Here is a 26873-nt window from a genome sequence, read left to right as displayed (position 1 = left end):
GCTTGACACATCTCAGAAGGAAAGCTGAAGAGCAAGTTGCGAAGCTCAGAGTGTAGCTCAGGTCCTTACAAGTGGCCACTCCATATTTAAGGAAAGAAACAAACAGTCACTACAGAAATAAAAATACTGCTGTAAGCTGCTGTTGTCCTCTACTCACTAGGAGCCACTTTCCTCCCTAACAGGGTCAGAGGCATTGATGGTGGGACCTCCAAATCCATCTCCACACCATTAATGGTACTAGCCTGGCTAGTTTTCTGGAGTGCACTAGGCTGAAGGTTTTGCAGTGAAGTCAGTGAGGAAAGCTCTGCTGAGGGGTGTTTCCTTGTAGAAGTGATGAAGGAAACAGCTTGGGGCAATGACACCATAACCCAGTACAGCTGTTTCTGCAGTGATCCTTTGTTCACGTCCTAGGATGCATTAAAAGAGCATCTTGGAGCATTTCTGTTGCTGCTTATCCTCTGACTGGGCTGTTGTTAATGCAACACTCACTCAATGAAGTGTTTGGGATGAGGTCCAAAAAAGCACTTAGGTGCCTAAATCCAAGACAGCGATTCACAGCTGCCTAAGGACTTAGGTTCCCCCTTTTGTACACCCCTTCCCAGAACCTCTTTAAAAACTTGGACTTCTGCAACTGGGCGGTGACTCCAGGTGCCGCAGTCTTAGCTGGGCTTGGCCACTGGTGCCTGCTTCCTGCCTCTCTGCCATCCAGCCCTGCAGAGGAGATGTCTGTGTTCGGGATCACTCAGATGCTCTGCGGCGGTGCCCTGGGCTCTGAATTCAGCAGCTGGAGCTGCTCTTGCTCTTGCCCAAGCCACGGCTGTTGGTATAGCCACCATGGGGAGGTAGTGCTGGCTGGCTCTTTGCAGCTGGAGCGTCACGGCAAGCACGGCACAAGGGGGACAAGGGAAGAGGCTGCCACTAGTCTGGCTTGGGAATGTTTTCTCCTGCGTAGCACACCCTTTCTCCCACTCCCTAAGAGGGGTCCAGGGTAGAATTGATGAACATAGCCATCACAGAAAACAGATGTTCCATCTTCCATTGCCCTTGCTGCTCCTGGCCTGATAGAAAACACTGGAGCCGGGTGGCGTCTGCAGTCTGGCAGCCGCTGCATGTGTGGAAGACGGATGGGTCATGGGACACCAGGCTTGAAGCCACTCACACTGCCCCCCATCAAGAAATCTGTACAAGAACAGCTTAAAGTCATTCCTAACACAGTATAAAAATCCTCCATTGACCAGCTCTTCTACTACATTGCAGAGTATGTCTGTCCATGTGCCTCTCTCCTCAAGTTAGAGCTTGAAATAGTTACAGAAATCTGGTTATCAAACTCCTGCGACTTACAGGGAGCAAGAGAGAGTGTTGTTATTCTTCTACTACAGCTTATTCACCCTCCTCCTGAAAAAGCCGATTACCTCCCAGTAAGCTCTCTGGGTAGCCGACGAGCTGAGGGGTGTGTGTTGGGAATGCCTTATCTGGGATGGCAGCACCCCTTCCCACAGCCTGCGTATCTGTTTCGGTGATCTGACAGACATCTTGCAACCACGTTCACGTGTCTTGCCGTGAGATCGTTAAGCTTAGCCAGGTTTCTTCTCTCATCTGATAAAGCAGTTAGGGGTCCGTGTAACAGACACTTGCACTTTTCAAATATATGTCTCAGGTATGGCTCTAGACACGCAGGCTGTTTTCCTCATTAAGCCCTTCAGTTACTGCAGTTTACCTAAATGCGTGCTGGACTGTAAAAGGCTTAATCGATGTAACACACTCACTCCTGATGATGTCAGGGAGCCACTATACCAATCTAACAGATGAGCTGATCTGATAGCCAGTAAATATGGGATGACAAGCAAGGTTTATCATGTTAAACCAGATGCCGTCAGCACCCTTCAGTCCTGCAAAAACTCTCTAATTCTTCATAGAGCTATTACTGAGACATGCACGGAAAACACGAGATCTGAGCTCCTTCCTGCTCCAGGCTTTTGCTGCTGGCTCCTCTTCTTACAGTCAGGAGGAGAGCCTGACGTGGAGCCACGATTCTGAAATGATTTCAAAGATCAGATTTGTTGTCTTCTCTGCCTGCGTGTGTCCTCAGCAGGAAAAGTGCAGAGCAGCAGCAGAGGGAAGATGAGGGCTACTGTGGGATGGAAAATGAATCGTCTGTAGATCTGTCCATGCATGTGTATCTGGCTGGGCCTCGTACTCCAGCCATGCTGCAATCCATATTTCAAAGGGACTATCATTCCTTCTCAAATTACTGGCGCTGGCAGAGCAGCAGAGCTGGCAAGCGAGCTTTCAGGAATGTCTTTGTCCTTCGCGATCCATATGAAAATAGGTCCAAGTAGTAATATTCTGAGAGCCAGATACACAGATTTTGCAAAGGTTGGGAGCAGCAAAGCGCTCTATTAATAAAACAGTCACAGTGCTCTTGGGTTTGTTCTGATTGTGATAATTATAAGCAGAAGTTTTCTTTTGTCTGGGCCAAAATCTCTTTTTCTCCAAGTTTAGAGCTGCCAGAGGCAGCTGAGTAAGAGGGGTTCTTTCCACGGACAGCAGTATCCGATCCAGCAAGTGCCATCTGTCTACTGTGGTAAGTTCACTGGGAGAGCGAAGAGGAGAACTTGTCTGAGGACCCACTCTCCCATCCACTGTCAACACTATTGCAGCTCAGAGTAGCTTACCAAAGGTGTCTTGGCTTAGAGAAAAAAATGGATTTTTCTGGGTGTGTACAGGCATATCCATGACCATATACAATGGTAAAAGCTAGTACTACAATTGTCATATTTATTGTTCTATTAATGCTAGCTTATTTTAACAGGGTAGCTTCAACAGGGAGAAATAAAGGACATATTCTCAAAATACTGGGAACCAGATACAAAAAAAGAAGCTGCTCATAAGTGTCTTTTTTATCCTCAGCCAAATGTTATGAAGCAAAGTTGATGTCTTCTGGCAGTATGAGCCTGCTTAGAGTGAGATGGTTTGTTCTGATAGTAAATAAATTTTCTCTACACATTTTCAACTGATAAGTCTCAATAGCTACCTTTAAGAATCAAAGTCTTTGATATCCAGAGGCCAAGGTACCCACCATTTCACCTCATTTGCAGTGTAACAGGTTTATCATTTACAATATGTCTCTTTTAAAGGAAATCCCAGTGGAATTAACTGATACTAGATTTCAGGTGCAGCAGGAACATGTGCAGAGAAGCACATTTATGCTAGAGACAGACATTTGTGCCTAGGTACGCTGCAGTGGATATTGCTGAAAAGGGCAGCTTTTCTGCAAAGTTCTGTTAGATCCCCTCAGCAGGAAACAATTATCTGTAATACCAATTTCCCGTAGAATTTCGTAAATCCTTCCCTACGGGTATTTCACCTTTCATAGTTTCCCCTGCACAGGACAGAAAATCTGACTGCAGTGGTACAAAACCAGATCAGAGTCATATTTTTTTGAGCCTCTGGCAGCTGAAGGGAGTAATCTCATCTTTGACGAGAAAGAGAGAGGCAAACAGGGAAAGGGCTGGTGACCTGAGTCCCAAAATGAACCCTGGATGTCCCTTCCCACTGCACCCATTTCATGGTGTGGTGCCCAAGAGGAGCGGGGTGGAGGGTCCCTCCTTTGGGGGCACTCATGACTTGGCAGCAGAAGGGGTCCAAATCCAGGCATGCCAGGTCCCCAAAACATCTGCGGGAAGGAGCACTGCCATAACTGGTGCCTGCTGGGAGGAGCTGTCCTCCTATGTGTCCTCTGATGGCCATGGCATCCCCATGGCAGAGCCCCCGGCTGCCTTGCACCACCTTCTCTTTTTCTTTCAGCTGTGGCGGTGCGTTCCCAGGCCATGAAGTCCCTATGGGTCTGGGACATGCAATGAACTGGGTCTGTCCTCAGCGCCAGCTGCCCTTCACCCAGACAAGCGCTGGCTCTGGGGAGGGCAGCAGCAGCCATAAGGCAGTGGCCGAGGCAGCGAGAAGGGTCAGGCCCTGTAGGAAACCAACCTCGCTGGCTCCAACGAGCAGCTCTGTCGCTGTTTGTCCCCATCCATCCGTCCCGAGCTGTATATTAACTCCAGCCCAGATGATCTGACATTCAGATAAGTCGAATCTGATTTTCCACCTGAGGGAGCCCTCAGATCTTTAGCATTTCCAACCAGATTTCATCGTGGAAAACACATTGCCCTCCGACGTGTGATCTTCAAATCCAGAAGCAGAAAGCACCGAGTGTGCCTAGCTGCCGGGTGAAGGAAACCCAGAGCTGTGCTAAGCCCTGGCTGCAAAACAGGGAGGAGAGGGAGCGCAGGAGCATCCCCTAGACACAGCACCTGACCTGGGCTGACCTGGGGGGTCCCATCAGTGCCCGTGGGCATGGCTGGCATTGGGGAATGCTCACTCCTCTCCAAAATGCAGGCTGTGCCAGGAGGACGTTGGTGGTGAGGTCCTGCTGCCACTCAGGTGAATCAGTTTGGCACAGTGTGTGGGAAAGGCAGGAGGCACCCAGGCAGCTGCGGAGGCTTTGGGTTAAAAGAAAGAGGGACGAACAAGGGGAAAAAGGAACAACAGAAAGAATTCTCTTTGATATTTTTTAAATTGTTATGTACCTGATATCAGAGATGGACAAATATAATTCAAATTTCTCAAGGCATTTTGCTCTTCAAAAATTGGAAACTGAAATTACAGGTGCTGTTTTTTAAATCTGCTGGGAAAAACTTGTTCAAAACCAACACTTTCCTGCAACAAGTGACTTAAAAACAGAATGACAAACCCCCTTATTTTGCAAGGAACATTTTTAAGTCACAAAATTCCGAGTAGCTCTGCTTCCCACTGCGGACGCTTTCAGGCATGTCCAAAGCATGTTCATGAGTATACCGAGCTATGATTTGCTCTTCTTTGGGATGTCTTTGTTGTTGGCTTTGAAGCTGCATGAGAGTTGCCTTGCTTCCCCCTCAGCGGAAAGGGACACAAAGTACGATGCTACAGTCCAAGAAATGTGAGTACAACTGTGGAGCCACACAGACCTGCAACATTGAAATTTCAAGCTATGGAACAATTCTGTGGGGCTGTTAATATAATTTGATGTTCATCCCTGATCATCCATTTATATTCATGGTCTTTTTATTTGCTGGAATACTCTAGCAATCTTTAATCCAAAAAAAAAATTAATTTCCCACTTGACATCTCAGAGGAACGGGGTAAAAAAGCAATTCGCATGATAATCAAGGTCTCCTTCAAGGAAAGCATAGAATTTGGATATATTAGCCACAACCCGGAAAGAGTGGGAATATCCATCAAAAGTTTGTTCCCTTAATTCCAAAGTGCAGGTGACCACAAAATGTTGTTTTGGAGAAGCCAGGAGAGGAACAGCCATAGGGAAAAGATTTGTTCCGGTGAGCTCTGTACACCAGAAAGCCCTGCTTGAAGTGGTCATGGGGGAAAAATGAGAATAATCACAGGCTGCCATCGCTGCCCTGGCAGGCAGGAGGTGAAGCATGGCAACGAGGCAGTCGAGGAGGGCAGTGGGGCAGGTTGTGGGGGTTTGCACTGGGTGGGCTGCATGGAGCCGAGCCTGCCTGGGAGAGGGGAAGAAGCTGGTGAACCTCCCTGGGAGCTGGTGAGCCTCCCTGGGATGCAACTCTCCAAGTGGAGATGTTCCACCCTGCCCTTGCCCTCACCCCGCCGAAGTCTGGGAAAGGGGTTTGTAGCACCATGTCTTGGCATCTTTATAGAGGATTTCTATTTTTCAGCCTCAGTGTCTAGTTCTTATTCTGAGTTGGACATTTTTGATTCATTTGCAGTGTAGCCGCGATGTCCTATGGCATGCCATGGCATTTACAAAAAGCACCAGCAGTCCAAGTCCTTCGCTGACTAGGAGAACTCCTGGTTATTTCCAAGTGCAATGGGAAATGCAGAGATCCTGGCCTTCCTCAGCAATACGTCCTTGAGGAGGGCGTAATTACTGAACTGGGTTTTGTAGTCTTTCTGCTGGGCACGCTCTGACAGCCTGGGCCAACGCCCACTTCTCTCCTTCATAATAGTGGAAGCTTATCTGCCTGCAGTGCCAATAAAAATAAATCATCTGGTTGCCTTATGCTCTGTGCGGACGAAAACAGAGTCATCAGTGGTCTGTGTACTTCCATGCTAACTTTACGCCCACAGCATTCTTTTTTTTTGAATCAAATTGCAGGATTTTGAAGAGGCTACTATGTACTGGAGAACAACGGAGGGCTGAGGCTCAGTGTGTGCAAATGATGAGGTTACAATATATTCATTGTTCCATTTAAATAATGGGTTTTCAAATTAGGTTTCCATGTATGCGTGCAATGTTCTCATTGACTAGAGAGATGCACAACAGACCACCCACTATCTGGGAGAGCGCTATGAGTTTGTCCCTCTGTGGGCAGGCATCACTTAGTTTTCCATCCCCATTTTGTCAATGTATCTTCAGCTTGGCCTTAATCGTTCCTTCTAGATGAGCTGGAAGCATGTCTGGATCACATGATTTTCCATGGTGGCCTCATATGCAGTTAAAAGATGATTTCAAATTGAGAGTCCTCAGAGCCTGGAGAGTTGAGACCTGTACCATTTATCTAAAATCCAGCTTCAGCATTTGCCGCTCATTCAGTGTGGGAGTAAATCAGGATTTACTCTTCCAAATTCAGAGATTTACATCACTTTAAAGCAGGAATAAGTGAACGTGCCTCATCTGTCAAGGGGGAACCACACAGCATGTAAATTTTTTTTACTATATATTGGGAGTCTCAGGTGTTTTACAGTAGCTTGATCATCGTCCCTACTACCAGTGCCCCTACTTTCATAAAAAAGTAAGTGTGCAAGCAGCCAAATACGATGCAGTTTGTGGAGGAATCTCTCCCACTCAGGTTGCATTGAGATAAAATTACATAACTCGATGTCACCGAGGGCATAACCCCCAGTTGTATTTCCATCTGGAACATATGTCCTTCCCCCAGGGCGTGTAGGGGAGACGCTTGGACAGGTTGTTATTTCTGTCAGTGCAAACTGGTGGTACCAGGCACGTCTCCACAGTGGTGAAGGAAAATATTAGCACTGGCATCTTTGCGCAGAGTGTGTATGTGATGAGATAATAGACATCTGGCACTGAGCGGCTGCTGGGGCTCTGTAAATCCCTTGTTTTGTAGTTTTGTGTAGAAAAGCTACCTCCAGCACAGTACACAATTGTATAGTCTGGAGTAATAAATTAAAGATTGTGTTGGTCCTTACAAAGCACTGAGCCGTGTAACGCTGCTTTCGGGTCCCCAGCTTAGCAGTTGTACCCGGATGCCTCCAGGGATGCCGGTGCCTGAAGAGGGACTCGGGGAGATCTCAGGTGTCTGTGGGCTTGCTTGTAAATCCCTAAGATTTGCTTTGCTTCCTCACATCCTAGTGCTTTGGTCGGCCCAAGAAGCTCAGCACCTGCCCTCAGGCTGTATGTCTCCCCCCTGAGACCCTTCATGCACGCATTCTGCCTGGCCGAGCCTCCCCACACGAGCGCCCGCAGTCACAGCCCAGCACCCCACGTCACCTCCCTGTTCCACACCGCTGCTGGCAACTCGCTGCCCAGGATGCAGGGTGTGCTCACTGTTTTCTGGGCCCCAACAGACCTGAATGCCACATGCCCACTTCTGGGACAGGAGAGAGGAGCATCCAGGTCCCTGCACCAGGCGTAGGTTGTGCATTGCGTCCAACTGCTATTTAGGATACACAGCTTAAACACCCGTGTTATTTATACACCCGTCAAAGTCAACATATAGTTAATCTTATTCCAAATTGAGGAGGTTACAAATGCCATTATAATTCACTGCTGTTGAGAAGCATGAGAGTAAACAATTCATTAGAAACCACTGTGACTACGGCGAACTCGCTGCAGGATATACAGTGTGTTCAATTCCGTGATGGGGCATTGCCAGATCAAAATCCCTCAGGAGGGGTAAGGGGCCAAATTCAGCTCTCTCTTGCACTGCCCTACGGTTAAACTGAGTTCAGTTTGCATCTCTGTGGCTTTATGTGGTAAACTGGTGGGATATTTGATCTCCAGTACCAAGAATAGGAACGCAGTGTCTGATTCCAGTGCATGATATTCTGCAAATATCTATCTGAGTAGCCAGGTCTGAGTAAAAAAAGAAATCATATAGAGGGATGTGGAAAAATCTCTTTATGCCTATAAAAGGATCACTTCAAAACCACAGGATTTTGTATAGGAACCTTTTTCCTTAAATAGTAGAAACAGTCGCCGGGTGCATTCCATCAGTGTGAAAAAAGGGGGTGAGAGGAGAGCTGCTGTGTCCGACGGCAGCTTCCTCTCCTTCCAGCTCTCCCTTTCCTCCCCTCGCCACATGTGTACCTTGTCTTAGCCACAGAAACTGTGCTTGTAGAAAGCACGAAAAAAGTATAGTTGCAATATATGTACTTATACAAATAGATATAATCAATCCCATATATATATATATATACATATATATGTATATGCTGTGCAGTTAAAGAGGAACTGCATGGAGGGATTTTTGTGCGTTCCTCAGGAAACACCTTTCTGTCCCGTTTTCCCGCCGAGATGAACAAAACTTGGCTGGGTGGCTAAAAGCCCAGCGTGGGCTCCTACTGCAGGCTCACACCTGCAGCCTCCTCCTGCCCGTCACCGGCCAGGAGCCAGGGGAATAAAACCCAAAGCTCTTCAGCAGAGCCTGTGCGAGGGCAGTGGGCCAAATCCTGCCACGCAAAACCCTGCTGACATCACGGGGATTAGACGGGCCGCTAATCAGGACAGTGGGATTTGTGTCAATCTTTTCCTTAGGATGCGATGCCGAGTGCCCCAGTGGTCAGCGTGGGGTGGCTGGGGTGGCGAAGGGACCCAGTCTCCCTGGGGGGAGCAGCCACAGGGGTGCTGCTGGGCTTTGGGGTGCCCTGTGTGTGCTGCCGTGGGGAGGAGAGGGAATGCGGGACTGGGTCTCCCAGGACGTGGCACCCCCGTGCCTTTCAGGGCAAGGGTCCTGCCGCTGCCCTTCCCAGCTCTGGGCTCCCAGGCCAGCAGAGGACAGGAGCCAGGAGAAAATTTCTGTGACTTTGGGGTTCAGTGGCCCCTTTGCAGCAAGTTTGTCTGAGGGTGGGGAAAGGGGTCAAAAAGTTTCCATCTTCAAACTGGAGATGGGCTCAGTAGAGACTGAAACATTTTCTGGGGGCTGTTTAGGAACCAGGGTGACATTTTTACTACTTTATAAGAGAAGAGTCATGTGTTCACATTAAGGTGATGAAAATGTCATGCAGGAGGGTCGCTGGGGACTCAGGCTGGCTGCAGTCCATCCCTCCACCCCAAGACTAGGTCCTTACAGATGTCTGGATAACCTGTTCATAAAAACCTCTAATAACAGAACTTTTACAATCTCCTGAGATGAAGTATTTCAGTGTTTTACTACTCTTACGAACATTTTTTCATTCTGCCTTAGATGTTTGTTAACTCCATCCCAGCCAGACCCAGTACACACCCTCAATGAAAGTTTAGCATGTGGCTGCTATCTACAGCAGGGACGGAGAGCGGTTTATTTACTTTCTTTTTGCTCAGCCCCATATATGCCTGAAAGCCATTATTTCTCCCTTCAGACACTTGTTCTTTAATCAAATGCATTTTCTTTAGCCTACCTTCCTGCATATACCCGTGTATGCCTTTCTTGAGGAAGAGCATCCCCACCCACAAAAAAATCTCTGGTGAAGTCTCACACTAACAGGAGGGAAGGGAGATGTATTTCTATTTCTGTATGCCACAATGGAGTTTGGGGCTGGGGTGTTTTTGCAACAGAGTGGCATTGTAGGTACTCAGTGAGCCTGTGACCCGTCACAACCTGCAGGTCCTCAGAGGCGACCAGCAGCCCAGGCAGTCAGCCCCAGCCCGGCTCAGTTTCCCTTCAAACCCATTTCTGCTTCTTGCTCATGAAAAGGACGCTCAGGGGAGACCTTGTCGCTCCCTACAGCTATCTGAAGGGAGGTTGTAGCGAGTTGGGTGTTGGTCTCTTTTCCCAAGTAATGAATGATAGGGCAAGAGGAAACGGCCTCAAGTTGCTCCAGGGGAGGTTTAGATGGGATATTAGGAAAAATTTCTTCACAGAAAGGGTTGTCAAACATTGGAGTAGGCTGCCCAGGGAGGTGGTTGAGTCACCATCCCTGAGGTATTTAAAAGACGTGTAGATGTGGCGCTTAGGGATATGGTTTAGTGGTGGACTTGGCAGTGTCAGGTTTACAGTTGGATTTGACAATCTTAAAGGTCGTTTCCAACCTAAATGATTCTATGATTCTATGAAAGGGATGATATTGTCAGGGTTGGTAGAAACCAAGAGTAAAGGGTGCTGGGGTGGGAGGGCATCCTGCTTACCCTGCAGGCAAAGCCTGGGGTGGCACAGCAGCACAGGTAGCACCGACAGGTCTCACTGCAAACAGAGAGAGCAGGGAGAAGCCACTGGGAGCATGAGCCCTACTGTGGGAAAGCTTTCTAGACCCCCATCTTGGAGTTCCCCAAGGCCACATGTGGGCTGGCACAGACGGGCTTCAAATGGGGCGAAGGGGTCTGCTGTGGTAGGGCAAAACACGTGAAGGGCTGGGAGGCACAGGTTAGGAGCAAGGTGCCTCCTTTTTGGTTCGTGCAACTCAGCTCTGCTACTGTAAAAAATATAAGTGACCTCACAGTGGTAAGAGCTGTGGGTATGGCTGGCCACCTCCAGAATGGCTGTTCCTACCTCATGCACCCTTGCACTTTCTTCCAAGTCCTACCCTCTGCAGAGAGCATAGGCCTCGTGTTGCACAAGTACAGTTTTCTTCTGAAGTTGTTAGCACAATTAGAAAATGATACAAGTACCTCTGATGCAATCGCTCAACCTCCTTTTCAGAGAACAACACATCATACAGCTGGAGACGCGCTGCTGGAAAAAGCACTCTTCACGTACTGGTCTAGCAAACACCTCCTGAACATTTTTTAATGTGGCCTGGCAGCAGACCCGGGTAAATGGCATGTTCTTTTTCCAGTGCTTTGGCCCAAAGTGTGTATTTCAGAGGCTTAAAAGAACAGGCAGTGAGTTAAATGTGATAAACGAGGCCATTTGTCACCAGCATTTTAGCTTTTCTTTTAAAATATAAAACAAGATAATGAGCAGGGCTTGAAGAAATCCTTTGCAGTGTTGGAAGCCAAGGGCACATGATACGCAGAGCGGATTTTCTGCCTCTCCCATCATGAGAATGCAAACTGACAATACTCCCCCTCATGACACAGAAATCAGAGACAATGTTAAGAAAGAAAAAAATTTACTAGTGGATGAAAAAGCAGTGACACATTTCAGTGAAGATATGAGAAGAAATGCACTTAGTTAAGGGCAAATCTACCCCTGTCGCAAACTTCCTGCTATAGGTGCTGGTCAGGAGGAACACTGAGACAGCTGCAGAGTATCGTTAGCTTACAAAAATCCTCAAGAGGCATAATCACCAACACGTCACCTGCTCAGAAAGCACCCAGCAGGTTAAGCACCCAGGGGCAGGCAGTGGTTGATGGAGAAGATGGATCACCTCTTCCCTTCCCCCAGCACGGAAGAAGGGACATGACCATGATGGGCCATGTGAGCTGGGGGTCTTGCACAGTCTGGGAGTCCCAGGGCTCTGGGGCTCCAGGTGGTGGGACAACGTTCTTCCTGCAATGTCCACACGTATGTACAGCACCCCAGGACACCCTGTTCCCTAACAACCACGTGGGCAATGCAGTACGGACATGGAGGCCATAGGAATGGCAACCCTTAGGCGGTGTCCAAATTTAGGATGGGTTAGTGTCCATGGCTGGAGCCTAGAGCTGGATCCAGATCCACAGCTGGAGTGCTTCCAGCTCTCTTCTAAAAAATAGCACCTTTCTTTCTGCCACGTTCCCTGAATGTGTTTCCCTCTGTGTCCTGTCCTTTTCTATCATGTGTGTCTAAGAACGAGAAAACATTTACTCCAATGTGTGAAACCTCTCTGCACCTGTGGGACGGGAACATAGTGAGTATATAGACTGCATTTCACATTGGCGTGTGCACCACCGGGTCAGTGTTACTTCTGCACCCTTTTCACAGAATCACAGAATCACAGAATAGTAGGGGTTGGAAGGGACCTCTGTGGGTCATCTAGTCCAACCCCCCCGCCGAAGCAGGGTCACCTACAGCAGGCTGCACAGGACCTTGTCCAGGTGGGTCTTGAATATCTCCAGAGAAGGAGACTCCACAACCTCCCTGGGCAGCCTGTTCCAGTGCTCCGTCACCCTCAGAGGGAAGAAGTTCCTCCTCATGTTCAGACGGAACTTCCTGTGCCTCAGTTTGTGCCCATTACCCCTTGTCCTGTCACTGGGCACCACTGAAAAGAGCTTGGCCCCATCCTCCTGACACCCACCCTTCAGATATTTGTAGGCATTTATAAGGTCCCCTCGCAGCCTTCTCTTCTTCAGGCTGAACAAGCCCAGTTCCCTCAACCTCTCCTCGTAGTGGAGATGCTCCAGTCCCCTCACCATCCTTGTAGCCCTCCGCTGGACTCTCTCCAGTAGCTCTTCATCCTTTTTGAACTGGGGAGCCCAGAACTGGACACAGTACTCCAGATGAGGCCTCACCAGGGCAGTGTAGAGGGGAAGGAGAACCTCCCTCGTCCTGCTGGCCACACTCTTCTTGATGCACCCCAGGATCCCATTGGCCTTCTTGGCAGCCAGGGCACACTGCTGGCTCATAGTTAACCTGTCGTCCACCAGGACACCCAGGTCCCTCTCCGCAGAGCTGCTCTCCAGCAGGTCCACCCCAAGCCTGTACTGGTGCATGAGGTTGTTCCTCCCCAGGTGCAGGACCCTGCACTTGCCCTTGTTGAACCTCATCAGGTTCCTCTCTGCCCAGCTCTCCAGCCTATCCAGGTCACGCTGAATGGCAGCACAGCCTTCTGGTGTATCTACCACACCTCCCAGTTTGGTGTCGTCAGCAAACTTGCTGAGGGTACATTCTAACTCTTCATCCAGGTCGTTGATGAAGAAGTTAAACAAGACTGGGCCCAGTACTGACCCCTGAGGGACACCACTTGTCACCAGCCTCCAACTAGACTCAGCGCCGCTGATGACAACCCTCTGAGTTCTGCCATTCAGCCAGTTCTCTATCCACTTCACCGACCACTCATCCAGCCCACACTTCCTCAGCTTCCCCAGGAGGATATCATGGGAGACTGTGTCGAAAGCCTTGCTGAAGTCAAGGTAGATAACATCCACAGCTCTCCCTTCGTCTACCCAGCCAGTCATGTCATCGTAGAAAGCTATCAGATTGGTCAGGCATGATTTCCCCTTGGTGAATCCATGCTGACTACTCCTGATAACCTTCTTTTCTTCCACTTGCTTGGTGATGGCCTCCAGGATAAGCTGCTCCATCACCTTTCCAGGGATGGAGGTGAGGCTGACCGGCCTGTAGTTCCCTGGGTCCTCCTTCTTGCCCTTTTTGAAGATTGGAGTGACATTGGCCTTTCTCCAGTCCTCGGGCACCTCTCCTGTCCTCCAGGACCTCTCAAAGATGATGGAGAGTGGCTCAGCAATGACATCCGCCAGCTCCCTCAGCACTCGTGGGTGCATTCCATCGGGGCCCATGGATTTGTGGACATCCAGATCGCTTAAGCGATCCCTCACACAGTCCTCCTCGACCAAGGGAAAGTCGTGCTCTTTGTAGGCTTCTTCTCTTACCTCCGGGGCCTGGGATTCCTGAGGGCCAGTCTTAGCACTGAAGACTGAAGCAAAGAAGGCATTCATTAGCTCTGCCTTCTCCGCATCCTCCGTCACCAGGACACCCGCCTCATTCAGCAGCGGCCCCACGTTGTCCCTAGCCTTCCTTTTGCTGCTGATGTAGTTGAAGAAGCCCTTCTTGTTGTTTTTGACATCCCTTGCCAGCTTCAATTCCAGGTGAGCCTTGGCCTTCCTTGTCGCATCCCTGCATGCTCTCACTACGTTTCTGTACTCTTCCCAAGTGGCCTGTCCCTCTTTCCACATGCCATGCACCTTTCTCTTCTGCCTGATCTCCGCTAGAAGCTCCTTGTTTAACCATGCAGGTCTCCTGCCTCCTTTGCTAAATTTCTTTCTCAGGGGGATGCATTGCTCCTGTGCATGGAAGAAGTGTTGTTTAAAAAGCGACCAGCACTCATGGACCCCACTGCCTTCGAGAGCCCTGGCCCACGGGATTCCTCCCAGTAGCTCCTTGAAGAGGGCAAAGTCAGCCCTCCTGAGGTCCAGGGTTTTGATCCTGCTTATCGCCCTGCTTCCTCCACGCAGGATCCTGAACTCGACCATTTCATGGTCACTGCAGCCGAGTCTACCTCCAACCTTCACGTCCTCCACCAGTCCCTCCTTGTTTGTTAACACGAGGTCCAGCAGCGCGCCTTTCCTTGTTGGTTCCTCCACCACTTGCATCAGAAAGTTATCATCGATGCTCTGTAGGAACCTCCTGGATTGCGCCTGCCTAGCTGTATGGTCTTCCCAGCTGATGTCAGGGTGGTTGAAGTACCCCATGAGAACCAGAGCCTGTGACTGTGAGGCTGCTTGCAGCTGCCTGTAGAAGGCTTCATCAACCTCCTCCTCCTGGTCAGGTGGCCTGTAGCACACACCCACAGTAATGTCACCCGTGTGAGCCTGTCCCTTAATTCTAACCCACAAGCTTTCAACTTGTTCCTCATTTGCCCCCAGGCCAAGCTCAATGCATTTCAGTTGCTCCCTCACATATAGAGCAACTCCCCCACCTCTCCTTGTTGGTCTGTCTTTCCTAAAGAGTCTGTAGCCATCCATGACAGCATGCCAGTCATGCGAGTTGTCCCACCACGTTTCTGTGATGGCGACCAAGTCGTAGCCGTCCTGCTGTATAATGGCTTCCAGCTCCTCCTGTTTATTGCCCATGCTACGTGCATTGGTGTAAACACACTTGAGCTGGGCTGTCAATCTCACCCCTGGCCTTGGCACTCCAAGCCTAGGCTCATCCCTAGTGAGCTGGGCAATATCCCCTTCCCCCCTTCGAACCTAGTTTAAAGCCCTCTCAATGAGCCCCGCCAGCTCGTGGCCAAGAATTCTTTTCCCCCTTTGGAATAGCTGAGCTCCACTTGTTGCCAGCAGGCCCGGTGCTGTGTACACCTCCCCATGATCAAAAAAGCCAAAATTTGACCGATGGCACCAGTCCCTGAGCCACCTGTTAACCAGGTGAGTTTTCCTGCCCCTTTCAGTGCTGTCCCCTGCCACTGATGGGATGGAGGAAAACACCACCTGCGCCCCTGATCCCTCAACCAGTCGCCCTAGTGCCCATCTCCCCTCTGCATCTACCCACTTGTGCTACCACAGTAAGAAATTACTCTTTTTTTTTAGCTGGTTTTCTCAGTCGGCCATCAGTTTATACCGAATATATTGAGGCAAGAGTGCCAGTAGTTGTGGTTGTGCACAGACATGAGCAGATATTTGAGGAGATGAGAACCACTGACAGCTTGTGTCTACAGCCTATGTTTAATTTATGTCTTTACTATGCTGTCTTGGCAGCATTTGATTTAGTCCTGGGATGAAAACCCTGCCTTCTTGCAAACGTGGACAGCCTCACACATGCCTCTGACATTAAGTAAGTAATACACATAGTGTACAGAAACACATATTTTACAAGACCTACCCAGATGCACCAGCAACAGGAGGTATCGAAGTAACTCAAGAGACAGAGGATTAAAACCTTATTAAAGGAATCGTATGAAAGGAGGTCCCCATCAGGTAGCAAACGCCAAACATGCCGTTGAACCAATGACTCAGCATCAGGTTAGCCTCAAGCCGATGGGTTTGCAGCTGGTAACGGACGTTGTGCACGGCCTTCAATGGGGCTCTGCGTGGAGGACTGCCCTCCTCGGCACCCCAACGGCAGCAGCAGCGTGCAGCCAGCTGCACCCACGCGAAGGTTTCCGCTCCTGGTGGCTACCACGTTAGTAAGGTCTATGCCAGATTTTTCAGACGAGGTTTCAAACAACAGGACAAGACCCTGTGCTGTACAAAGCTGCTGGTAAGAGTGGTCTGTCTGTCTGTCCCTGCTCTGGCTAGGGCTTGCTGAAAGGGTGGGATAATCCTGCCAAAGCGCCTGGTGGGCTGCACGTTTCCTCTCCTTCCCACTTGCTTGCTTCCAGAACAAATTCCTGTTGCAAAGGCTCAGGCTTGTTTAACTCCACATTCCTGCTTGTAACAGGATCCCTTTTGGAAAGGAGGTGAACTGGTACAACTCAGCAAACTCGAAAGGAAAAAGACCCAAATAATAGTTGGAAATGATTGGAAAGAAATATCTCTTAAAACAACATCCTAAACAAAACAGAGGGCTGAATGTTTCAGAAGCAGTTAGCTGTGAAATGGTGCGTTTCCAACACCACTGTGCCTTACCACGGGCAGGCAGTGGAGGTATGGGTGTCGATGTCAACGCCTCTCCCTTCCTCATGACAAAGCCCCTTGGACTGGTGCCTGCCCTGTGAGGCAGTGCATCAGGGCACTGCCATCATCCGCCTTCACCGATGGCGTGAGACCCACCACTGTGGTCTCTGACTGTGGCCCAAGGAGCCAACACTCCATCCCTTCTACAGAGGTTTGCTGGCATCCACCTCACCTGTCTGCCTGGGTTAAGCAGGGTGTGGAGAAGGAGGGGGAGGCCCTGACTCCCAAGAGCACAGATATACAGCTTCAGGAAGTCAGTTTCTTTGCGAACAATTTCCATGGTTTTCTTCCTCCTGTTACCTCTTCAGAAAGTTGAGCATCTTTAAAACCGCATTAGCCTTCCTGAGGGAGGCTTGTTTGCAGATCCCTCCTCAATACGATTTGGAGCAGGGATATCAAAGGCAAGGCAAATCTGGTCCCCTGTTAACTTGGATCCATTTGGAGCTGGTCTGGGCAGTTGGAGCTTGCCATGGTGTTCACAGTCTTTTGAAATACTTGCTTATCTGACTGACAAGAGAGTTATTTAATAAGTTATGATGTCTGCAGTTTTGTGTAAACAGTTTACAGTGCTGTGATAGATGTGGGCGCTGTTTGGAGTGCGGCAAGTCTGATTGTATATACTGGGCTTCGGTTTGGTGAGTTCAGCCCCGGGACTGGGCAGTATTATACCTAATAAATAACAACAGTTATTCGTTTGGTACTCGTGCTGTTTCAGTGCTCATAAAGCTGCACAAACATGGCCAAATCAAATCAATGCTTCTTTGGGCAGACCATAGACATGCAGATATCGGGCACCTCTGCTCTTGCCCCATGCCTGTGCTGTCCACAGCCCTCCAGCATTTACCGAGCAGAAGGAGACGGCTAGTTTTGGGGGTAGGATGGCCAGTGCAGATGCAGGGCATCGCACTTCAAGCCCCTTCTCCAAATCTAGGAGGGTGGAGGTTGGGAAATGAGTCTCACCATGTCTAGGAGGCAGCTATAGCCCCTGCAAGAGTACAGTTAAATGAGTGGGCTTTCTTCTTCTGGTACAGCTTCAAGTCATGGTATGTGAGTGGGTTTCCTCACTCTTGCATTTTTCAGTGCCTTACCTCAGGTCTCCAGGGGCTTCCAGGAGGAGAAGGGTTATCTGCTGCAGTGCTTTGGGTCACAACACCAAAGTCCTTTTCCTGGGTGAACACCTTTCATTAAAGATGTGCAGGAACAAGAGAAAAGCCTACTGCTTGGTGGAAGCAGTACTCCCACCTCCAGTGGAGCAACACAGGAGCGTGATTGCTGTGGCTCTTGGGTACATGCAGCCCAATGGGTGAGCCAGAGCCACTGTAGATAACACAAGCCCCCATGAGACACCAGAGCAGAAAAGAGAGGGCATGCTCTAACATCAAACTGAGAGGAAGTCAGAGGGTTTGGTTCAGTTCAAACTGGAAACAAGTTGTTTCAGTGCTGAACCATCAAAATGTCTTGTTTCTGGAATTAAGTGACCTGGACATGTCTTAATATTTTCAGGACCATGAAGCTTCCTCAAATTTTCTGCAATTTGACTTTCCGACCTGATTGTGTACAAAGACAAGGGTATGGCTCTTAGAAGTTCCCATGAAATGGAAACGCTGGGCCCAGTGCGGCCATGTGCAGTGCAGGAGCTATGCAAGAGCTACCACTGAAAGGCAAAAGCTTGGAAGGAGAGGAGGAAAAAGCCCTTTCTTGCTACCAAGCAGATGTTCAGATTGAGTAGTACAGGCAAGAAATTAAACAAACAAAAAAAAAGGATTTAAGAACTTTATTCTGGAAATACTCTTTCAGATACATTCACTGTCAAAGGTCTATGCCAAATGCTGTGAATAAAGAACAGAGGGAAATAAAAGGAGGGAACTGACCCTGACCCTGACACAAGATGCCTGGGTGGATGTGAGCTGGATAAAAGCTCCACATACCCATGCAAAGAAATATGTACTTCCTCTGAACAGAGCAAAGTAAAGAAGTATTGATTTGAAATTATTGAACTGTGATACTACATCCATGTTGCTGATGATGGCCTTGTCTGATGGAGTGGAAAGTACAAGGACATCTTTCCAGTTCAGACTGGAAAAAGGAAATGGATGTCTGAGGCAGACTTTCCACACATTGCATCCACTATGGGAGGAAAGTAATACTCAGTGCCCTCCTAATGTTCAAAAGTGTTTCCTCAGTCATCCTCAGCCACCAGAAAAGGCTAATTGATCCCCCAGCTTCACCAGTAGCACTCGCTCTCGAAAGGATAGATCTTTTCCTTTAGTCTGTTGAAATTTATACTCAGAACAAGAAGGATCTTGAGCAAAATGCAGCCTACCTCCTCCTCCCAAGAGCCCCTCCAGAGACACACTGCACTTAGTATAAGCAAGTGAAGGTTTCAGGGGGACCTCAGGGATAGCAGGCTGATGGCACCACTCCTGGTCTCCATGGAAATATGCTTTGATGTAATTAATGATAAAGAACTGGGATAAGAATAAGAATGATTCAGAGAAGCTCTGGTACTTCTCCCCTGTTTAGCTCCCGTGATTAAACCCACACAGAGCCTAGAATGGGGAGATGAGCCTCAATTATAGCTAAGGAACAGCATAATGAAATATCTCCTTTGCATTTACTTTAGCTGGTGAGTAATTGAATTTCTACCCAAACCCATGTTGACTATGGAGACTTTGCCAGTATCTGATTCATCAAGATGCTGTAAGAATGCAGAAGGACTGTAGCTCTCCACCACTCATTCTTAAACACTGATAATTTTGGGCAAACTTTTTAACATATAACATTAATACAACCAAAACTTTGGTGAAAGTCCACCTTTGGCTAAAATTAAATACAAATGAATGGCCTGCTAAGCAAAGAGTTTGAATCCTCTCTGTTATGCACAAGATAAAGATCTTTATTTTGAATGGTGAGTCCTTCTTAGATCTGCGGACTCCAACTGAATAGTAGAGTGTGTTTTATGTGTCTTGAAGGTCTTTTGCTCAGAAAATGCCCAGAATTGCTAGTTCTGAAGTTATAATTTAAATACTATTGGAAGGTATCAGCACCCTCAGGCTCACAACCCCAGCCGGTGAGAGCTGAGGAGGGTTGGCACCCCTGTGTTTCCAGTCTCCGTCCTTGTGTGTATGTACTGGTAGGAAGAGACGGCTCTCGAAGCAGCTTTCCTGCATCAGAAAGGAGCCTATTCCTGGAAGTTACAGGGTTGTTCAGTTCCTGGGACAGAGGCACCATGACCGCTGAAGCTCTGCCCTGTGACTCTGGGAGCTGCTGGCACGATCTGAGGGCTGAGTCTGTGAGCCTGGTGGAGCAGGCACCAGCTATCTGAGCTGCAGGATCTGCAGCCCTGGCAGAAGGAGGTGCTGGCCCGCAGCACGGCGGTGAGGCAGGAACGCAGTTCAAATAAATTAAAAAAATAAGGTTGGGGTCTTCATGGAAGGCAATCTTGTAGAGCAACTTATAAAGAGCTCAGGAGATGTTACCGTTTAAATAAATATTGAAGGGGGGGGATTCCTCTCAATTTAAACACAGTGAGCTGTAGCATGTGGAAAGCAGCAGCATTTGATTACATACGTGCAAGAGGCCAAAGCAAACCACGGTGAACAAAGGCAGCAAAGGAGGAGAAAGCAATTGAATTTGATCCTGTTTCTCCGAGACAGGTTATTGACAACACCATCTCTGCCTAGTGCCAAAATGCAGCAGGGGTACAAACCCTGGTAGTCCCAGCAGTGGATGCACTGTGCAAGAAAGCCACTCTGCGAGCCCTGCTGGCCTTTTGTCCAGTGAGATGACTGGGGATAGAAGTGAGTGCAGGGTCTAACTCCAGAGGTGCTATCCTGCCTGGTGCCTAGCGACCCAACATGCAGCAGCAGGACTGTGTGCCCGAGGAGAACAGGATGAAGGTGGCTTTGGCTGATCATGCATGACCCATCACGGGTGTTGGCCGGTCTTTGACAGACACAAAATCACAGCCTTGATACCAGAGGGATGCACATTGCAACATGGGTTCATTTTAAAACCCTTCTGGACTTGTCTGGGACTCAGGGAAGGCAACTCGGCTGAGAGTTTACTGTGCTCTGTGGCTACAGAGCTGGAGTAACCTTGTGCGGTAAGCTCGGCACAGCCAAAGCTCGACCCCACGCAATGTCAGAGGTTTGATACAAGGAGGTGCTTTCTGCTCTGCAGGTATAAAATACCAAGGGCATAAAAATCCAACCGATAGTAGCAGAAAAGAAAACAAGAGAAATTCACTGATGAGGGGCAAGACATCTAAATAAAAGTGAAAACACTCTAAAAGGCCATAAGCATTTAAAAAACCCTCAGTGAGTTTGAGTTTATTAGGAACCTGTGTATATCCTAAGTCTCATACATAGATTTGGACTATGGAATTCACAAGGGTGTTGTAAATGAATTGATAGAAAAGGACTTAGGGGAACCCACGACACTTGCCTCAGGGTGGAAAATCTGAATTCATGTCTTGGTAGGGGTTTCCCAAGTGGTCTTCACCAGTGCAAAAGGCTGAAATGCTCATCTTCCTCACCCTGTGTTAGTGTCTTTCTTTTGAAAAAGATAAGGCCTTTGTCTTATCAGAAATGAGTTTTTCTTCTCTGATATAACTGTGTATTCACTCCCCTTCTGCTTTTAAGTCACAAGCCAATAGGGTACCAAATAAATCACTGTTCCAAAGTGTCCCTGAAATTCGAGGATTCTGTAAAGGTCATGCAGCCCAGGTGACACATATTTCATGGCTGATCTGAAGACATGGCAGATCCCCTGTACAAAGTAGGACATGATTTATATAGGAGAACACTCTTTGGATTATCAAAATGATTGCTACAAGAATACTCAGCCAGGGCTATATCTTGGTAGGAGACAAAATCTGTGCACTCATTCATGAACAAATTTTTTGACGTTTCACCCTATCCCACGTCACTGGACAGCAGAATAATGTGAAGACAAATTTGTATCTATCTGGGGTGCAACTGCAGGTAGCAAGCTTCACTCAGGACAGGGATCAATCTGTTTCTCTCCAGCCATGGGTTCTGGTGACCTCAATGTTACTCTACAGCCACCTTCAGAAACCCAGGACCTTGGCATGGCTCAGAACAGAAGACCTGGCCCACACAATCTGTGGAGACACGGGGGCCTGCAGAGTAGATCAAAGGAGATCATTTGAAGTAATTTCCCAGACAAAATAGCTCATGATTCATGACTATTTGGAAACAAATGAGAAATAGGGATTACACAAAAGCCCGATTTTGTTCATGGAGGAACCGCAGAATTAATTGCATGTACTTTAGTTTCCAGCAAAGGCTAAGTCCCAGGGCACAGCGTTGTGGTTGTTGAACTACTTACACCACACGTATTGGTTTAATTCAGACCAAAGTCAAGCAATTCATCAGGCAATGAAGGTTTTGGGTTAGCACTCATGAGGTGACCTCACTGTTTCCCTGGACTGTGCGTGGTGAAAGGAGCTGGCTGGACCAGCCAGGGTTGCAGGTTTAGGAAGCAGCAGCTCTTCCAGCACTGTGCAGGAAACCTTATGCACAGACCTGACTGCTTCATTCATGATGTTGCTCCCCCACTTGTAATCATCACATGAAAGTTGTAACAGGAACAGCTTCCTGGATTTATTTCTTTTGTGACAACTTCCACAATGACATCCCCCAAAAATATCTCCAGTCCTTTGACATTCACTCTCCACTCCACCCATCCAGTCTCATTCAGCATCAAAGTTTAGGACACTGTTTGCCACAGCGTCCAGACAAGCACTATCTTGTTTTATTCCATGACACTCGGGTCAGCTGCTCATAAGCATCCACCACTCCTTTTCCTTTTGTTTCCTTTTCAGTTCCCCTGCAAATCCCTGCTTAAAACTCCTTCTTGTGACATCCTTGACCAAGGGCGAGGCTGTTGGTTTGCAGTGGCAACTGCCTGCTGCGCTGGCCAACACTGTCTCACAGCTTGCTAGCACTCCCTCATCTCTCAGTAGCCATCTGTAGGCAGCTCTGGTCGTCTCCTCCCATTGTCAGCTCCTGTGAAACAATGGCTGTTCTTTTGGTCTTTGTTTCTACACCGTCTTGCACAGCTAAGTCCTGGTGTGTGCGCGGGGCTCCCAGGAGCTGAGGCAGATGATAAAACTTCACTGCCTGGCTGTGTGGAAGGAGAGCCATATGGGATGCTCCATAGCCTGTAGCCATAAAAAAAGTGAAGGAAACTACCCCTCCCTGCCACGCCAGCAGGTGCAGAAAGAAGCAGACTGCAGCTCCCTACCTTTCAATGTGGAAATCTCGTCAAGTGGCAAAATGGAAACCCTGACATTTCACCATCTGTCTTCAAATGCTGCATATGTATTGCATACAAAAATAGGCTGTAAGAATACTGTTAAGACTGAAAAACCCATGAGGCAAGAGATGCCAGAATTAGGACTCCCTTGTGCTATGTGTTATGATACACTTGTTAATTAGATGATCACACAGTATTTTGCCAGAGGTCTCAGCTTTATCCCATGGTACATGATGGCCTGTCTTTATTGGAGAAGATGTTATACAGAATTCTATCTTTTCCTTAGTGTTCAATGCAGTCCTAGGCAGTATTTGATACCCAAGTCCTCCTCTGAATAAAAATGACTGATTTTTCCCAACACTGGGAAAATATCAGTGGCACACCTCCCTGTAGCATCTGGGTGCTTCACAAGTGCCTCCAAGGTCTGCTACCTCTGTCAGGGGTGTGTTGCTACTTTAGCCACTTGAACAAAATGGAAATGGAGGGAAGAGATAGGCATGCGAGCAACCAACTTGATCACATCATGCACCAGTTTGTCAGAGGTCTGGTTCAGTCACCCACCCAAGCTGTCCCCACCACTGTGGCCTTCCCTGCACCCACGCCTGCATGCACCTTTGCAGGCTGCACAGGTCCCACAGCCAGTGCTTCAGGGTTGTGAGCTGGGACCAAGGGGTGGCCAATAGACATAGCTGGAGCTGGGGCTGCACATGTGTTCAGCATCAGGCAGAGCACCCATCTACTCCCACCTCAGGAGTGGGTATTCAGTGCCAGGGTCTCATGGCATGTGCAGACAGGGGGGACACTCCACAGCTACTGACTGCAGAATGAGGAAAGCCTCAGTGCAACCTGGCACAAAGGATCCTGCAGGGAGAGCAGGACTGAAGCCAGTTCTGCAAGGCAACACTCTTCTTCCCAAGAAGAGACCATGGATCGGGCAGGTAACATTTCACATCAGGCTTCGGCATGTCCAGACTCTCCCAATGGCTCACATCTTGACATGCATCTCCCTGCTGCACTCCTGGGCCCTCCGAGCTCCTGTTTCTTCACTTGCACCATGTACTCCGCCTCCCAGTTCCACGCCATCCTTTGGTTTTAGCATCCCTTTAGTACCAGACCTTGCATTAACCCAGCATCCCCAGGGTCCCTGGCTGCCTCCTGGCTGTGCAGGAAAAGTGTCAAAAGAAGATCGCTGTTCCCTGCCTGGCTTTCCATTGCCAAACCCCTCTGCCCTGAGCAGCGTTATGGGCAGAGCCCAGCTTCACCCTGCTCCTAGGGCTGGGGATGGCTCTTGGGCTGCAGTGAGGGGACATGAGTCACCCAGTACCTGAAGAGCTGCAGGGTGGCAGCAGGAACTTTGCAGCACTGACTGAGTGCACAGGAGCACTGGTGCCGGCACTGGGAGCTGCCGGGATGCTGGGCTGAGCTTGCTTATGTGGGAAGAAATCTTAGCAGATTTTGACTACTCAGCCCTAGCACATCCCTAATAAGTTGCTATTTTTTCCCTTCAAAGGCTATCACTAAGCCAAATTGGAGGAGATTTAAGAAGTTAAAAAAAAAAAAAAAAAAAAGCAGTCCTAACTCAAAGCTGCCAAATTTCAGATCTCTGCTCCAAAGCATAGAGGGATAAAAACTGTCCAAGGAAAGGATCACCAGCTTCCCCCCTCCTGTTTCTTCCTTGCTTTTTTTTTTCAGTTGGACAACAATGCCTTTTTCCCTATGCTCATTCTTGGAAATGGCTGGACAGTTTTGGCTGAAATTTTCCAGAAAATAACTTAGCCTGAGGCAGATAATCAAGTTGGAAGAACTCATTCTAAACGGTTCAAGTCTGGCAAAGTTATAAGCAACTGCAAATGCGGTCTTCTAGAAGGACACATATGAGTAACCTTAATCATAGGAGCTGCATGCAATCCCACCCTTGACGCATTCAAAGTTATAATAGTTGATGATGCTGTTCCATTCAGGTGTGTCCTATCACGATTCAGATATGTCACCAGGAGAAAAAGCTTTAACTCAGCCATCCCACTGAGCCTTCCCACACCCCTTCCTACTCAAACAGCTCTTCCCATCTAACAACTGGTCGTACAAAAAACCACAGTTCCCTCACCTCCAGTGTTTGCATTTGAGCTTCTGCTTCTTGGATAGAGGCAGCTGATGCTAAAATGGGATTGCTCTCTGAACTAATGTATTCAAAATTAATAGAAGAAATGAAACAACACACTCCCCTGGCATGTTCCCATGCATATTTTCCATGAAAGTTCATTTTTCCACATGAACAACTTGTAAGTATGTGGGGGATTTGCACTGAATCTTGATACAGAGCTTAGAATTCTTGGCACTGCTTGGGACATTAAAATGACATCAGCTCCACTTTCTATATTGAAATTTTATAGTTGCTGACTGACCACATCGCTTTGTTCTGTACATATTCTCTCTCCTCCGAGCTGCCTCTCTGCCACGGTGTGCTGTACATGAGTATCACAAAAAGCTGTGTGTTTGTACTCCTCATAGCCCTGCTTGCCCTCCCTGCACCAGGCACCCAGGTGATACACCTACATTTCTTCCTCTAGCATAAAGCGGCACGGTGGGCTCAAGGACGAGGGTACCTTTGCCAGCCAAAAGGCTTCCCTGCAGTGTGGCAGCTCTGTGCTGCGAGGGACCTGGCGTGCCAAGCAAGGAGGAGCCGAGGAGAGGAGTGCGTGCTGCCGGGATGACACAGCTATGGGACAGCGGGGATCAGGGGAGGTCAGCTACTGCAGGTGGGACACTGTGAAACCACCCTGTCTCGCTCAGGGGAGGCAAGAGGGAGTGGAACGAAGAGCAAGAGGAAAGGAAGCATCTCGGGGTAGGAGATACAGCTTCCTCCAGCACTGGCAAGGCAGCACCTGGAGCAGCGTTTGTTCAGTGCTGCCTTTACAGAGGGAGAGCACAGGTGCCCCTGCAATGCACACGCGCTGCCCCATGCCTTGGGGCAGGGATGGGCAGGCAGGGGCAGCATTTTTTAAAATTAAGCAAAAATCTAAGTAACGGTGGCATTGTATTATCCAGCAGCGCGAGCCGCTGTGTTTGAACTCACGGTGCAGGAGGAGTGGTTTGGTACTCGGGATCCCCCGTGAATCACAGCGCGGGGAGAAGCGGGAGTGTCAGGGCAGGGAGAGTTAACAGGCTCCGGCACTGGGAGCACGGTTCCACAGGCATTAGCACAGACAACACGCTTGTTTCCTGGATTTCAAATATAAAGGTTTCAAGGAAAAGGTGATGCTTTCCTACATCTCCTGTGACTTGGAAAGCAATAAGAGCGAATAAAGACAGTGAATTATCTGGCACACCACATCCAAACATTTCTGGGAGCACCCCTCAGCTGTTACTGGAAGAGTCTCGCTAGAACAGCATTATCCTATACTCCGTAAACAGACTCAGCGCCATCCTCCGGCACAGCCTCAGCCTCCAGCACGGGGATTACAGCAGCTGGACAAACCCGGGAGGGACGATACCTGACAGTAAACAAAATGCCAGATTTGCTGTAGTCTGGCTTGATCACAGTAGTACCTGGGTTTGTTATTTCCGACATTGCCTACACGCTCAGCCTCTCTAACATGTGACAGAGAATCGCTGCTGCCTGCTTCTCTGTGCAAGATTATCATTTCATCATTTCACTGCCATATGGAAATAGCCACAAAACCAGATTCACAGTTAAAGATTGTGAAGCCATTTGCCAAATGCTTCTTGCTCCATAAGCAGCAACATGGATATGCTCCTTTACACACACATGCAACAACACACAGAATGCAGAAAATCTTTACCTTGCATGCCCGGAGGAGAGAGCCTGGTTTTCTCTCATGGATCAGAAGTAGGATGAAAAACAAACCCGAGAAAGACCCTTGAACAGACTCATCTGCTGAGAGTTGTCTAAATCCCAAGCCTGCTCCCGCTAACAGCTCTAAGTTTGTGCTCTGAATAGAGGCTGTGTTATTTTAACCACGGGATTTCTAGTCATGGGGGAGGAGAGATGGATTAGGTACGTTTGCAGTCTAAAGCTTCACATTTACCTCAACTGAAACGAACCACTTTAAGCCTGATGTAAATAAGTACTGCTAAGATATAAATTTCAAGAGCCCACTAGTCAATTATGCTTAAACTAACATGC

General features: G+C 48.5%; 1 protein-coding gene across 1 annotated transcript in view; it reads right to left on the bottom strand.

Moving 5' to 3' along the window:
• Nucleotides 1–26665, bottom strand: part of JCAD (junctional cadherin 5 associated) — a 68974-nt gene extending 42309 nt beyond the window's left edge. The window contains exon 1 of the mRNA XM_075419621.1: nucleotides 26530–26665. The gene's annotated coding sequence lies outside the window, so the exon portion shown is untranslated. The remainder of the gene's footprint in view (nucleotides 1–26529) is intronic.
• Between the last annotated feature and the right edge of the window lie 208 nt (nucleotides 26666–26873).

This window comes from Opisthocomus hoazin, chromosome 4 (genome assembly GCF_030867145.1).
Source record: "Opisthocomus hoazin isolate bOpiHoa1 chromosome 4, bOpiHoa1.hap1, whole genome shotgun sequence".
Classification (NCBI taxonomy): domain Eukaryota; kingdom Metazoa; phylum Chordata; class Aves; order Opisthocomiformes; family Opisthocomidae; genus Opisthocomus; species Opisthocomus hoazin.
The sequence above is the reverse complement of the archived record's forward strand: the minus strand, read 5'-3'. Positions and strand labels throughout refer to the sequence as shown.